The sequence below is a fragment of the Cololabis saira genome, chromosome 19, assembly GCF_033807715.1.
Source record: "Cololabis saira isolate AMF1-May2022 chromosome 19, fColSai1.1, whole genome shotgun sequence".
In the NCBI taxonomy this organism is placed as follows: Eukaryota; Metazoa; Chordata; class Actinopteri; order Beloniformes; family Belonidae; genus Cololabis; species Cololabis saira.
In genome coordinates, this window is record NC_084605.1 from 37,441,048 (window position 1) to 37,456,788 (window position 15,741).

A 15,741-nucleotide genomic window follows, 5' to 3' on the forward strand; every position below is an offset into this window, starting at 1 on the left:
GCTGCATTACAGACAGAGCTCGTCTAGTCATCTTTGTTTGGTCAAGAAAATTGTAAATGTTGTCACTTTACTAAACTCAAGGAGGATTTACAGTATCTTTCAATTGCACTTCATTCCCAATAGGGAAATTTGTTTGCTATTTTTCTTTAAAAATAAAGATAAAATATTTGAAACAATTTATTCCATTGTCTTTTGTAGTTTTACCAAAAAAAATCGAAATCGAAAATCGGGTTTTCAGAGAAAATAATCTGGATTTTATTTTTGTCCAAAATCGCCCAGCCCTAATGTGCGTTAAAAGTTCCTTCAACTAGCTTCCTCATTCTTTAGATGCATTAGAGGAATTAAGACATCCTGCTGAGTATTTTGCAGAAATTGATTTTTAAATCAGCGGCAGGAGGACAGAATCGGACAAATGGGATGAGCTTAATGTGTTACTGCTGTGATTTGGGACACTTTACCCACATCCAGATAAAAGTAATGTGGGAGCTTTTCATGATGTGGAAAAAGAGTTGATAGTAAACACCGCAGACATGGCCGTTGACCTTCATTTATCACCCTGCAGTATTTTGCTGCCAAGTTGTGTCTGAAATGGGAAATGTTGTAAATTCTTAGTTATCTTGTGAAAGCTTAATTATTATGACATTAGATTTGACAGAATTGTCTCTCCCGTGGCTTGGCCGAGGAAATTACCGCCCGTGATTCAGCTCTGAAAGGAAAAGCAGATGTGCATGGTGCACACCAGAATGAAAAAGCCATCATTAAATCACCCGCCGGGTTTACAGCCCTGTGGAACTGTAAAGACGTTTGGGCTTAAAGGACTGGGAAGAACAGCTGCTCCTCAGTAAAGTCCACACATGGAACATTGTTCCAGTTGACACTGTATTGATGGGCATCTTTAGTTTAGTTGTTAACCTGTAAACTTTTGACTTTTTATTAAGCCAAACCCAGTGGAAGAGACACATTTGTGGACAAGCATTATATTTTTCTCAAGCGGCACAATGACTTTTCAAAGGGCGAACATTCTGTTGCTTAGAAATGAGCCAGTCGGGGCGACTTTGCAGAGCCTTGTTGGTTTAAAATTTGAGCGCGTGGGCTTGGTGGGATTTACAGAGCAGGTACCATTGGATCTAATCTCTGCACCGCTGAATGCAAAAGTCCCCTGAGCCTTTGAAGCAGTTGTGGGATGCAGGATTGTCATGAGCCAGGTACGGATCACAGAGGGTTGTTTTCCTGTAATGCTCATTTCTACGGTGGCCGAGACCCGCCATTGCTGAAAATAAAAGTAACGCTGCAAACAGAAACAAACGCTGCTGCAAATTAAAGAAACGCTGCAAACAGAAACAAACGCTGCTGCAAATAAAAGTAACGCTGCAAACAGAAACAAACGCCGCTGCAAATAAAAGAAACGCTGCAAACAGAAACAAACGCAGCTGCAAATTAAAGAAACGCTGCAAACAGAAACAAACGCTGCTGCAAATAAAAGTAACGCTGCAAACAGAAACAAACGCCGCTGCAAATAAAAGAAACGCTGCAAACAGAAACAAACGCTGCTGCAAATAAAAGTAACGCTGCAAACAGAAACAAACGCCGCTGCAAATAAAAGAAACGCTGCAAACAGAAACAAACGCAGCTGCAAATTAAAGAAACGCTGCAAACAGAAACAAACGCCGCTGCAAATTAAAGAAACGCTGCAAATAAAAAGAAACGCCGCTGCAAATAAAAGAAATGCTGCAAATATAAAGAAAATCTGCTGCAAATAAAAAAGAAAACGACGCAAATAAAAAAACCACAACGGAAGTGAATTACCGGGGACTGTTTTTGCTGATGCACCTGTGTTTTTATGTGAGAGGAGAAGTCCCTGAGCACCACACACAGCTTCAACTTCACATTCATCCAAATAACTATTGTTACCCACGCTTTAGATTATTCTTGGCATTATTAATGATAAAAACAACAACACCGGTGTCCTCTCACATAAAAACACCGGTGCATCGGCAAAAACAGTCCCCGGTAATTCACTTCCGTTGTGGCTTTTTTATTTGCGTCGTTTTTTATTTTATTTGCAGCGGGGTTTCTTTATATTTTCAGCGTTTCTTGTATTTGCAGCGGCGTTTCTTTTTGTTTGCAGCATTTATTTTGTTTCCTAAGCGTTTATTTAATTTGCAGCATTGTTTCTGTTTGCAGCGTTACTTTTATTTTCAGCAATGGCGGGTCTCGGCCACCGTACATTTCAGAAAGATAACTGCTGCAGGACCCACAGTAGCGGTTGAAGGAAATAATACATGTTGGTATTCCAGAGTGTACATGTTTGATTACAAGCTCTAAAAATAAGATAGAGGATGGGTGTGACATGAGCAGCTGTGATGGCAGCACTAGTTGATGTGATCACGACACTGACAGCTGCTGCAGGAGGCTCATATGTGCTGATGTACCAAGCAGGCTTAAAGCAACTCTCACTCCAGCTACATTCCTTACTTTTTATTTTCCACTCATTTTTCTCACACGCGTCCTCCTCCCCCGCTACCAGTTATCGCTCACTCTTCACGGTGTCTGCTTGGCAAAGAAGTCTCAAAAGATCCAACTGCAGCACAAAAATGGGGGTCGGTAATTTGATTAGCAAACTAATATTAATTTCAAGCTATGTTTTATGTTTACAAGCACAGTGTCACAGGATATGAAAATGACCACAAAAACTAAGTGGATTTCTGAGAAATGTGATGATGTGGGTGTTTCAAGAGTTGCTTTCAAAAATAACACATTAATAACCTTATCTGAAAGGGGGGAACACTTTAGCGAAAAATAAGATTAGTAAGAGAACTGTAAATATTTTTAATCCTAAAAGTTCAGACTTCTCAGCTCAAGCGTGTTCACTTGAAGGATTGAGTTTTTCATCTGCCAGAGGTCCACCCTGCATCCCATAGGACTTCAAATCAAATGCCGCTTTTATTATTATTCACTGTGGGTATCTTCGGCCAGATACCAAAGGACACCAGCAGAGGTCCATGTCGATAGATCCGTTTAGTTTTGGCTGCATGTGGATGACTTATAATGTCAGTCTGTGCATCTTACTGCCAGTTAAACATTTACAGACGACAGAAGTCACAGAAATAACCTTAAAGCAGCACAACGTAACTTTCAGCTTTTCTGAGTTTGGCGGCATCTTGTGGACAAAATCGGTAGTGTTTTACCAGAAAGAACACTACGTTTCCCATGAGCACCAGCGCGTACTGCCGGAAAACTCCTGTCCCGTCGCTGCATTTGTTTTGATGAGAGAACACGGGACGCTTTTCTGTTTCACCAAGTGAACAGAAGGAACGCAAAAAAAGATGTTAAACTGCTGGAAAGGAACTGGAATTTACCGGGATACCTTAAACAAGGAAGCCAGGGAGCGGTATATGGAGAAAATAATGATTATTAACGGTCTGGATCCATATGAAATCCCTAAGAGATCCCTGAATCCCTGAAGAGCCATGTGTTTCAATAAATTTGTATAATAGTACAACATACAGTACATGTTTTGTAACTTCTCTTTTCTTTTTTTTTGACTGCTATATTATGTTGAAGAGGCGTGAGCAATATTTTTGTTTTCCTCGTGAGATTATTTTTTTCCTCTGCAGCTACAAATAGAGTTAATATTTTTTCCTCAACAAACTAGTTTTATCTGAAGATTGGGGTTAATTGCTCCGCAGAGAGCTGGCCAGCAACTGCGTTTAGCTGGCGAAGTGGGGAATAAAACCCGTGTTTTGATCCGACGCCCGTCTGTGTGAGTGTTTGTGGTTTAAGGCTGTTTATGGTTCTGCGTTAAATCGACGCAGAGCCTACGGCGTAGGGTACGCGGCGACATGCACCGTACGTTGCGCGTCGCCACGTACCCTACGCCGTGGGTCTGCGTCGATTTAACGCAGAACCATAAATCATGCTTTACTGTGTGTTTGGTCGTTACAGCTGCGATCCAAAGCGAGCCGACGGCTCTTTCACTCTTTTACTTTGTTATATCAGATACTTGGCCTGCGTGGTTCTGCCTCCGAGCAGGACACCGTTGAAAAGTTAAACCATTAGGGTCTTTTCCCCACGTCTGTTGTGTGGAGCTGCTGCAGCCACAACGCAGCAACGGGTTACCAGCTTCTCCTGAGCTCTGAGCTCCACGCCCCGCCCATTTTCGTCTCGACTGCGAATCGGGAAGGAGGGGGAAGTGACGTATGCCGTAAAGCAGTCAAAGTCGTAACATTTTGTAGTTTTTTAGTGTGGCAGGGTTCCTACCATGCTCCTCAAAGTTACATAGTGCCAGTGTAGGTGATACAGACCCCTCAGACCATGACAGAGGTTCATTAAACCTGTTGGAAGTTGATGTACCATCACAATGACTCTGGAAATATGATATTAAGTTGGAAAAGTTACGTAGTGTCGCTTTAAGGGGGTGCTGATGAATTCTGATAAAATCAATTCAATTTTATTTATATAGCGTCCATTACAAAATAAGTTGTCTCTAGGCGCTTTTTAGAGACCCAAAACATAAACCCCGAGCAATTATTACATTAACATAAAGAATGGCAGGTAAAAACTCCCCTAGTGGTAGAAAAACCTATGGATAAACTCCCCTTTAGGAGGGAAGAAACCTTTGAGTGGGACCTGGATCATAAGGAGAGACACAGACACAATGATTAACTGGTGCACTATAGAGATAACTATATAAACAGATGTAGACAGCAGACACTCAGGTGGTCAAAGGGTGAGACTGCAGGTCAGGTTGTCAGCAGGCATCTAGCAGACATCCACACAGGCAGGTGGAAGCAGCAGTGGGATGATCAGAGGGGGGGCTGCAGGTCAGCAGCTCCTGAAGCTCTGGCCTGCAAACATACACATTTCATATAGAAGAGGGTTGATCCCTGCCAGTTTTCTTTTAAGTATTTCTGGCACCTCTCTAAACTGATGTCTGCCAATCCCAATGTAAAATTAATTGTTAACATACTCAGGAACTGTAAGCTTACATGTTCCCTCTTTTCCCCCCTTTATTTCCTCCCTGATTTACTGTCACTCAATAAGATGTAGTTATGCATAAAACTTCAGTTTGAAACCACAAATTATAACTGTTCATGAAATTTAATCCCGTGTCCTTTGCTTCCAAAGTTTAAGGGATACTGTTCTTGAATTAAGCATTTCTTAAGAAATGTGGTCTTTGCTCTCGTTCAAGGTTAAAGAAATGTTGCTCGGTCCCATTCTTTAAACATTATTCAACAGGTGTGTCAGCTGGGACGAGCCCTTTCTTAGTGGGTTGGATGGGTTTCTCCTTGGTGCCTGAGTGATTTCTAGCCTGCTTTTTCTCCAGCTGAAAGGACGTAAGACAAAATACAAATACTCTGACGTGTATGTTGATTATATTGAAGGGGAACAAAGGACAGTGAAGAACCAGCAGGTAATACTGGTCATTTATGCAGTTCACTAAACAACATAGACCTCAGGAAAGGTTGCTGAGTGGGGGAGACTGACCGTATCGTGGGTGACGGAGTGAAAGGGGGGAAGGTGGTTGGGGAGAGCAAGGGTGTGAACTAGGGCTGGGGATCCATTCAAATGTCAAGAATCGATTCGATTCCGATTGTTAAGATTCAGAATCGATTATTAAGATTTGATTCGATCCCATTCGATTCCGATATTGATTTGGGTTAGTGTTAATAAAACTGTTTTTTCAGCTGTTGCATGAATTATATGACTGTAGTTATGCAAAATATTAATACTAGTATTATATTGAGATTCAACAGCAAGTATTGCAGCTAATGATGCTGTAAGGACCAATCAGCTCCCAGAATGCTGATAGAACTGCTTTCAGAAACATCGTGGGGCAGAATTACCAAACAGATCCAGGGAGGAAACGAGACGGATGAAATTGGTTTTATTTTTTTCCACATTCCGTTTTTATTTGTTCCATTTTTGGTCTATTTTGGTTTTTAATTTTTGAGAATTTGGTTTTTAGCATTTTTTGCAAATGTAACCCCAAGACAATGTATAAAGTAATGAAATATAGACAACTTATGCAATTATAACTGAACACTTTAATGTTTTCATACCTTTAAACATATTTAAAGGCAAAAACATGGAACCAGTTATTCTCGTGTCCAACAAAACATTCCTTTTTTGGGGATAAACAAAAAAATAACCAAAAGTTGTAATGTAATGATGAAAAAAAGATACATAAATTAAAAAAAAAAAATCGATCTTTAGACATATGAATCGATTTTTAGGAATTAATATGAGAATCGATTTAGAATTGGGAAATGGATTTTTTCAACACAGGCCTAGTGTGAACCCGGAGCTGTGTGGGTGGTGGGATGTGCAGTAGCTGGTTCACAGCGTTGCATAAGAGCTTATTCGGGCAGAGTGGAAGTGGATGTGAAGTCATCAGGGCAGAGCCGCTGTGCTCACTGATGGGACCATAGATAGTTTTTGTTTGTTTGTATGTTTCTGTAAACTGTTTGCTACTTCCATCTGTGCCTGACTGAGCAGGATGACCCTCATAACTCTGTGGGGCAACTGATAAGTTATTTACTTCCTGCGCAGGACCCCTTGTATAAATAAAGCAAACGAATAAACATGAAATAATCACGAAATCAAGAAAATATCAAATTTTTATCTTTAATGTGGTCATTGTATAAAATAAAAGGACAAACTTTTCTGAGTAGGTTTCTGAAACGGTGGAGGATGTTTGAGGTTTGGCTTGAGTGAAACTTAATGAGGATGTCTGAGGAAAATACACTGATTTTGAGCTGTTGATGGAATGTACAGTAATGCTTTCCATGTGGGCTTTTTTACAAACGAGGCAGGCGTGTTGTAAATTTGCTTCCCCCCCACTGCACACAGTGTTTAACATCTGTATGATATAGACTTTCTGAGTTCTAGTCTTTTTTTGCTTTTCCTCGACCTTCATATCTTTGCCTCACCTACTCCTGTACACAAAGAACAGTGTCAACATGGCCGCCGTGGTTGCACTACTTCTGTTTTCTGAACGGCCTTTGATCAGGGTGTGAATGGCCTCGTGTTTGTTATTGTATTTATCTTGTCTGGAACCTTTCACAACCAACGTTTACAGTAATGCACATAAGGGCGGTGGGACGGCAGTGTTTGGATAGGGAAGAAATTAGACACCACCCTTAATGGCCCAGTGACCTTGTGGTGTTTTGTTTGATGACTGTGTTTTCCGGCACGTTTGTGTGTGAGGGTAAGCCTGGAATATACGACACCTTGTCTTTGCTTCTTTCTTTCTTTTTTTTTAATGTTGTCCTTCCTAGAATAGATGTATTTCCTTGCAGCCAATGTTGTTTTATGTAACCTGTAGCTGTAGACCACTGCACAGGGTCTCCGTGAGCTCACTGTATGCAGTCATGCCCAAAGTTTTTTAAATTTTAAATAGTAATATTGTTTTTTACACTTTTTTTCGGTGTATTAAACCTCAGTTTGCCTGCATTCTTTCTATTTCTGTCTTTCAACTTCTTTTTGTAAAGGATCCTTTGAAGTTAGTGTAATTAAAACATTTCAAGGACACAAAATATGAAGTCGACCGTGAAGGTTTGACAGTGTAAGACAGATTCAGCTACACGTACAGCATCAGCACAGTAAAGAAAAAAATGCTGCGACTCCGCCGGCTGGAACTGTCCGGGTCTTCCTCACTAGCTGGAAGTATCCGGGTCTTCCTCACCAGCTGGAAGTGTCCGGGTCTTCCTCACTAGCTGGAAGTATCCGGGTCTTCCTCACCAGCTGGAAGTGTCCGGGTCTTCCTCACCAGCTGGAAGTGTCCTGGGGCCTCATTTAAAATGGAGTGCGTAGGATTCATACTAAAAGTGCACGTACACCCAAAAGCCGAAAATGGCGGGCGCAAAAAAAAATTGGGATCTATAAAACCGTGTGCACGCACATTTGCACGCAATGTTCGCTTTATAAATCACAGTCCAGCTGGAAGGTTGCGCAGCTGAATCCGCCTCATATCCCGCCCACTACACGCCCACTTCATACCTTAAAAGGGCAATGGAAAGTAGCATTTGCATATGAATGAGGCTGCTGAGCATGTGCAGTGGCTTCCTGCAGCCTGTTTGGCGTCAGAATGAATGAGACGTGTCCAGCCACCGTGCCACTGAATTTCACGGAGACTGAGATCGAAATTTTGAGGATGAGGTGGAGGACAGGAAAACTACATTATTTGGTGGTCACAGTAAAAGTATAAATAGTATATAAATAGTATAAAATAAAGCGAGTGAAAATAAAACGCTGTGAGACGCAAGGGTGCATTTTCCACTGGGAACAGGGGGGACATGTCCCCCCCACTTTCCGGGCCTTCCTCACTAGCTTGAAGTCTCCGGGCCTTCCCCACCAGTTGGAAGTATCCGGGTGTTCCTCACCAGCTGGAAGTATCAGGGTCTTCCTCACAAGTTGGAAGTGTCCTGGTCTTCCTCACCAGCTGGAAGTATCCGGGTCTTCCTCACCAGCTGGAAGTATCAGGGACTTCCTCACCAGCTGGAAGTGTACTGGTCTTCCTCACCAGCTGGAAGTATCAGGGACTTCCTCACCAGCTGGAAGTGTCCTGGTCTTCCTCACCAGCTGGAAGTGTACTGGTCTTCCTCACCAGCTGGAAGTATCAGGGACTTCCTCACCAGTTGGAAGTGTCCTGGTCTTCCTCACCAGCTGGAAGTATCAGGGACTTCCTCACCAGCTGGAAGTGTCCTGGTCTTCCTCACCAGCTGGAAGTGTACTGGTCTTCCTCACCAGCTGGAAGTATCAGGGACTTCCTCACCAGCTGGAAGTGTCCTGTTCTTCCTCACCAGCTGGAAGTGTCCTGGTCTTCCTCACCAGCTGGAAGTATCAGGGACTTCCTCACCAGCTGGAAGTGTCCTGTTCTTCCTCACCAGCTGGAAGTGTCCGGGTCTTCCTCACCAGCTGGAAGTGTCCTGGTCTTCCTCACCAGCTGGAAGTATCAGGGACTTCCTCACCAGCTGGAAGTGTCCTGTTCTTCCTCACCAGCTGGAAGTGTCCGGGTCTTCCTCACCAGCTGGAAGTGTCCTGGTCTTCCTCACCAGCTGGAAGTGTCCGGGTCTTCCTCACCAGCTGGAAGTGTCCGGGTCTTCCTCACCAGCTGGAAGTGTCCGGGTCTTCCTCATCAGCTGGAAGTGTCCGGGTCTTCCTCACCAGCTGGAAGTGTCCGGGTCTTCCTCACTAGCTGGAAGTGTCCTGGTCTTCCTCATCAGCTGGAAGTGTCCTGGTCTTCCTCACCAGCTGGAAGTGTCCGGGTCTTCCTCACCAGCTGGAAGTATCCTGGTCTTCCTCACCAGCTGGAAGTGTCCGGGTCTTCCTCACCAGCTGGAAGTGTCCGGGTCTTCCTCACCAGCTGGAAGTATCAGGGTCTTCCTCACCAGCTGGAAATGTCCTGGGGCCTCATTTAAAATGGAGTGCGTAGGATTCATACTAAAAGTGCACGTACACCCAAAAGTCGAAAATGGCGGGCGCAAAAAAAAATCTGGATCTATAAAACCGTGTGCACGCACATTTGCACGCAATGTTCGCTTTATAAATCACAGTCCAGCTGGAAGGTTGCGCAGCTGAATCCGTCTCATATCCCGCCCTCTACACGCCCACTTCATACCTTAAAAGGGCAATGGAAAGTAGTATTTGCATATGGATGAGCCTGCTGAGCATGTGCAGTGGCTTCCTGCAGCCTGTTTGGCTTCAGAATGAATGAGAGGTGTCCAGCCACCGTGCCACTGAATTTCACTGAGACTGAGATCGAAATTTTGAGGATGAGGTGGAGGACAGGAAAACTACATTATTTGGTGGTCACAGTAAAAGTATAAATAGTATATAAATAGTATAAAATAAAGCGAGTGAAAATAAAACGCTGTGAGACGCAAGGGTGCAATTTCCACTGGGAACATGTCCCCCCCACTTTCCGGGCCTTCCTCGCTAGCTGGAAGTGTCCGGGCCTTCCCCACCAGTTGGAAGTGTCCGGGCCTTCCCCACCAGTTGGAAGTGTCCGGGTCTTCCTCACCAGTTGGAAGTATCAGGGTCTTCCTCACAAGTTGGAAGTGTCCTGGTCTTCCTCACCAGCTGGAAGTATCAGGGACTTCCTCACCAGCTGGAAGTATCCGGGTGTTCCTCACCAGCTGGAAGTGTCCGGGTCTTCCTCACCAGCTGGAAGTGTCCGGGTCTTCCTCACCAGCTGGAAGTGTCCTGGTCTTCCTCACCAGCTGGAAGTATCAGGGACTTCCTCACCAGCTGGAAGTATCCGGGTGTTCCTCACCAGCTGGAGGTATCCGGGTATTCCTCACCAGCTGGAAGTATCAGGGACTTCCTCACCAGCTGGAAGTATCCGGGTGTTCCTCACCAGCTGGAAGTGTCCGGGTCTTCCTCACCAGCTGGAAGTGTCCGGGTCTTCCTCACCAGCTGGAAGTGTCCGGGTCTTCTCACACTTCTCACTGGGTTACAGAATGGTCGGGTAGCTCTTCCATACACGACCGGTCTCTCATTTTTCATGCCTTCTGGTCTACCTCCGGTGGTGGAAAAAAGAGGTGATCTAACGCAGGTATCATGACCGGCAAAAGGGAGAAATGTCCCACAAAGAAATGCCAGTACAGTATGTTCGCGCCAATCGATCGATACAGTTTAAAAGCCTGTTGAGGTTTTAGTAACATCTCATGGTGAAACTGCTGGTTGCAAGCGACTGAATACCTCTAACATTCACCATTGCTAGAAAGCCTCCTGAAATGCTGCTAATCCTTTTCGTTGCATGAGATTAAACTCTAACCTGTATCCTGTTTGTCTTCATCTGTCATCTGACACTCTTAATCAGGACAGGAGTCTTCGGATTTGTCCTCAGAGATTCCTCCTCATTTCATCAGCGCACTGATTAATGTTGATTTTAATGGGTTTTATTTGTCAAATAACATATGACAAAATGCCATATGTTATTTGTTAACATGTTATGCGTTTTAAAAGACCATTTAAATGGCCTCACAAGTACATGTAAGGCCATTTACAAACACGTAGGGGGGAAAGTTTTATAAACTCTCGTGATATTTCATTAGCCTTTTTTAATGACATGAGCCTCTGTTGAGAAAAGGTGTTTTGAATTGTAATGAATTAGATTTAAGGGCGCCAAGGGTAATTTTTGCACACAGGGTTAAATTGCACAAGGCTGCTCTTACTTCTAAATAAAACTCCCCCCCATAGAGGGGAAGTATTACTCTGCAACACGTCTTCTGTTTATTGTTTAAAGACACTTTTAGGTCAAGTTACAGGTAACATTGTTTTTCACTGCTATTAAATGCTACTGGAAGGTGACTCCTTGCTGACTTTTAAATAAATAACATCATGAGGACGTTTCAGAAGCTCAAATCTTCCTGTTTGCGCTTCCATTTAATAAGGATAATCCCACTCTTTGTGAGAAAAGTAGGTGATGGTTGCAGCTACAGCTCAAGCGAAACACCTGTTGGTGTTATTGTTGGCCTTTAAAAAGAAAGGAAACACTACATGGGGCCCTATGTTTATGCGATGGTTGTCCCTGCACCACAACACTTAGGAACATGTTTTGGACTGAGCTACGTGAGTGTGGGAAGCCACAGTGTCCTCAGCACTTCCATCTGCTTTTATTAAACTTAAGTAGTGCCTTAAGTCCAGCTAGAGCAGCTCATGGTTTGCTCAGTATTAAGTTACAGTAGCTCTGTAGGCAGTTGACCACATTTGTTCTGGCAAACGTCCCTGGTCTCACTGAAGAAGAGAGATGCACAGATGCTTAAATCATGGACAAGGATGTAGTTGGAATATCGGGAACGCAGTATTTATGCCCCTCGCAGAGACATAAAATTCAAGGCCCCCTGTCAACTCACCACTTCATAGTGCAAACTGGGATGACGCAAAATAAAAAGTAAAAAATGAAAACCGAAGCTTTTTATGGAGGTTCACTACCATGAGAGGCGCTGGCAGAGATTAACATTTTAAATTGAATGTAATTATTTGTGAACAGGTTGCTGGTCTCAGGATTAGTCTTCACTCTTGCAAATGTGGAAAATCCCCCTCAGTCTCAGCCTACCTCTATATGAAGCTTTTTCTTGCCAGTGTGACTCAGATTTTCCTCTTTCTTGCTGACTTTTACAAACACATGTCACATTTCAGGCTTTCCAGCTCTCCTCAACTGTGTAAGTCTCTCTGTGTCGCTTCTGCTGATTCAACCATGTTCATTTCTTTCTTCTTTTTAATTCTTGTATCCCATCAGTTGAGGAGGACGGCAGGAGCGAGAGAGGACGTTTTACTCGACAGTGTGAGTTTCTGCAATGCTCAATAGACCTGGATGTGCTTCTCTAACGCCTCCAGAAGCTGAAGAAAGGGCGTCATTAACAGGTAAGACTGGGCTTTTGTGTAAAGTGTGGGTTTCAATTTAAACCAAAAAAAAAAGGAGAAATAACCCCAAACTTTTTGATTGCTCTCTATGTGAAACAGGTGTTGCCTTTCTTTTTTTTCATTAGGCACTTATAATCTGTCTGATTAAAACGTAATGGAAATGGCTTTTCACGTAGAAGTGAAAGGCTGCATCCTGTGCGGGTGACAGATTCCTGCTGTGAGCGAGTTTACAACTTTTTCTGTAATTCCAGAGCCCGAATCTCTTTGGCACGTTATACAGAAAATGGGAGTGTGGTGAAGTCGAGTCCTTGCCAACTCAATATTTGTGTATATTTTAATAATCACCTGTGGCAAGACTAGTCATAAAACCATAGAAGTCCTTTTTCTCCCCTCACTTTCTTTTTCTTTTTTCAAATTAAGATCTGAAACCGCATGAACCAAATCACGACAAGGGCCAAGCATCCTGGGGCCGGATTCACCAATATGTTCTTAAGAACGATCTTAAGAAATGTCAAGATCTAAAATTAAGAAGTTCATAAGAAAGTTCTTAAGTGAAATTCCTCAATATTTTCTTATGAACCGTCTTAAGAACTGTCATTTCTAACGAATTTCTTATTTTTCCTACTTAAGAACTTCTTAAAATATGTCATTGCATTGCACGCGCCAACAAACAACATTTATAGGTAGTTTGGTCTTAACCGTCAGTCACTCACTAAACATGGAGAAGGAGAAAAAGAGATGCAGGAACTTTTCAAGGTTATGGTGGATGAGATTAATGTGCAAAGCAAAATACTATTTGGGAAATTAATAATAATTAACTACCACGCTAACTAACATGCTAACAAACAGTTAACAGGCTCTTTGTGTAATTAATTACAAAGTATATCCTCAAACTATGACCTACTAGTCTAAACTTGTCTAAAATGTGTTGAAAAAGGTGATATTAGAGTCTTACCTTTTCACAGAAGAAATAAAGACAGGTCAAGGTTGTCTTAAAGTTAAGAAAAAAGTCAAGAACAAATTTGAGAACTTTTATTTCAAGAATACCATTTATTCTTAAGTTTTTTCTTTAGAAGAAACTTAAGCAGAAAGTTGAGAAAATACTTAAGAACTTTTTTGGAGAATATGACTTCTTCTCTTTTTTTCTTCTTAAGACTGAACTTAAGATAAAAATGGCACTTAAGAAGATTTTTTTCTTAAGAATGTTTTGTGAATCCGGCCCCAGGTTTTATAATTTCTGCGTTGTTCTTGGACGGCTTCTTGTAGTGGTGGATTATTTTGGGGGTGGCTGGCGGGCCGCAGAGAGATGGCAGCTCAGCCTGTGATGGATGGCCAACGGTTTGTACCCGCTAGAGGTGCAGACAAACTAGAGTTGTAGCCTCGGAGGATCCACGCTGTGTTCACTGGAAGTGTGCCCACTAACTGCATTCCTGTATAGTTCATCTGTGTTTTTCTAGGATTATACATTTGATGTGACCAAACAGGATAAACTGGAGACTGCCAGATGGAAGTACTCAATATATTCCTGCAAAGCCATGTTGAAATGTTGTTTTGTTTTATCTGGGTTTCTACCCAGATTTCCCTCCAGGCGTTTGCTCTGCTAACCTGCAGAAAGACAAAGGAGCCACATACTGTTTTACTTTGCCTCTTCCGCCTGTAAATCAGCTCCCTCGGCTGGGAGGGGGTTCGGTCACGTTAACCACCCTCTCCAGCCAATAGTGGCGGTGTAAATGGTGGCTTTCATGGTGGAGATTTGCAGCCGTGTCTTATGCCAACAGTGGTGGCTTTGAGCCGACTGATTGATGGCGTTTGTTGTTTGATATTGTCCTCTAACTGAGAGTGCTTTCTATTGCTTCAGCTGCAGTCTGACGGGGCTCTACTTGTGGCACATTCAGTGCTCTCCTGACCTCCCAGCGAGACGTCCGTAAGGATGACTCCCAACTCCCTGCTCGGTGTAACGTCTCAAGGACAAACTTTGTGCCGCCCATTATGACCCAGTTCCTGGAGCAGGGAGAGAGGGAGTTGAAATGAGGGGCAGATTTGTGTTTGTGTGTGTCTAAGGCTGTGGCAGGGCATAGCCTACTTCTCGCACCCTACTTTACCTCTTTACGTAGGAGCTGAGCAGCTCAGCTTCATCTCTCCCAGCTGTTTCCCCTGCTCTTTAACAAGGTAGAGGTCTGATTCTGCCACTGTCACTGAGTAACGCACATCTGGACGATGATTGCGTGCTTACTTTGGAGGTTACAGTGTTTATTCACCATAATTTGATAATTGTCAGTATCTTATCGAGGACATTTGAGCTGCTAAAGCTCAAATGTCCTTTGGGCAAGTTTTTTACAGCACAAATATGAATGAATGAATAAAGTTTATTCAGTCATGACAACACAACACCAAAAAACATTGTGCACAGCATTAACATTTCACACAAAACCAATAATCATGTGTTTAACAATGACTGAAAAGGCATAGGCTGAAGCAAACTGATTATAAAAGCCTATCCTATTATTATCAACTTTCTTTTTTTTGGCTACCAACTTCCAGAAAACCAAAAAGAAAATAGAAAAGCAAAGAAACAACAGAAAAGCAAAGAAACATTAATAGATAGTCAATCGCACTTATAAGCTTCAAAAATAGCTTTACAAACCATTTTCTTAAAAACCAAAAGAGAATGACATGTTTTTAAATATATGTTGTCATTATTCCAGAATTTAACTCCAGTAATGGAGACACGTCTCCTTTTCATACCTTTTATATGAAATGTATTCCATATTGATGGCTTATCAATATGGAATAGATTTCTGAATCATTTTTGGTCGTTGATGGTTTTATAACTCAGTCTCACATGAGAAGGTCACATACATATGTTGTTACAAAGTGTGTAGTAGTTCAGTACTGAAAAATGCACTTTTTAATTTTCCCAACGTGGGTTGTGAGCAAGCCTTCCAAAGCAATGCAACACAGTTGCAACACACTTCAGCAATGGTTGACGTCACTCCATTCCAACTGAGCGGACAGTAACACTATTGATGCTTCCAGCATGCACATGTGAGCCTACGGGTATTTGAAACTGTCACAAATAACGTAGCAAGTGCTCAAACAAAGATCGGTGTTGGCCAGTTATGTGGACTGCTCCACCAGACTAAAGTTTGACAATGGCTGACAAAACAGTGTGAATGTTTTCAGTCCCGATACAATATTGTTTAGTATGAGGCTCAAGTCAAATCTTAATATTAGTTGGAGGTTTTTACACTTGAAATAGATGCTAATGATGTTTTGTGGTTGATGTACAAGTTGAACCAGTTGAACGAGGATGAACATTTAATCATGAGACTTGAGTTACCATGAAGTCTAAAAATATAGTCCTTCCTC

At 42.6% G+C, this 15,741-nt stretch overlaps 1 protein-coding gene across 3 annotated transcripts in view; it reads left to right on the plus strand.

Moving 5' to 3' along the window:
• Positions 1-15,741, plus strand: part of LOC133419404 (leucine zipper putative tumor suppressor 2 homolog) — a 47,669-nt gene that overhangs the window by 9,872 nt on the left and 22,056 nt on the right. For all 3 annotated transcript variants that reach the window (XM_061708564.1, XM_061708565.1, XM_061708566.1), the window contains exon 2: positions 12,248-12,372. The gene's annotated coding sequence lies outside the window, so the exon portion shown is untranslated. The remainder of the gene's footprint in view (positions 1-12,247; positions 12,373-15,741) is intronic.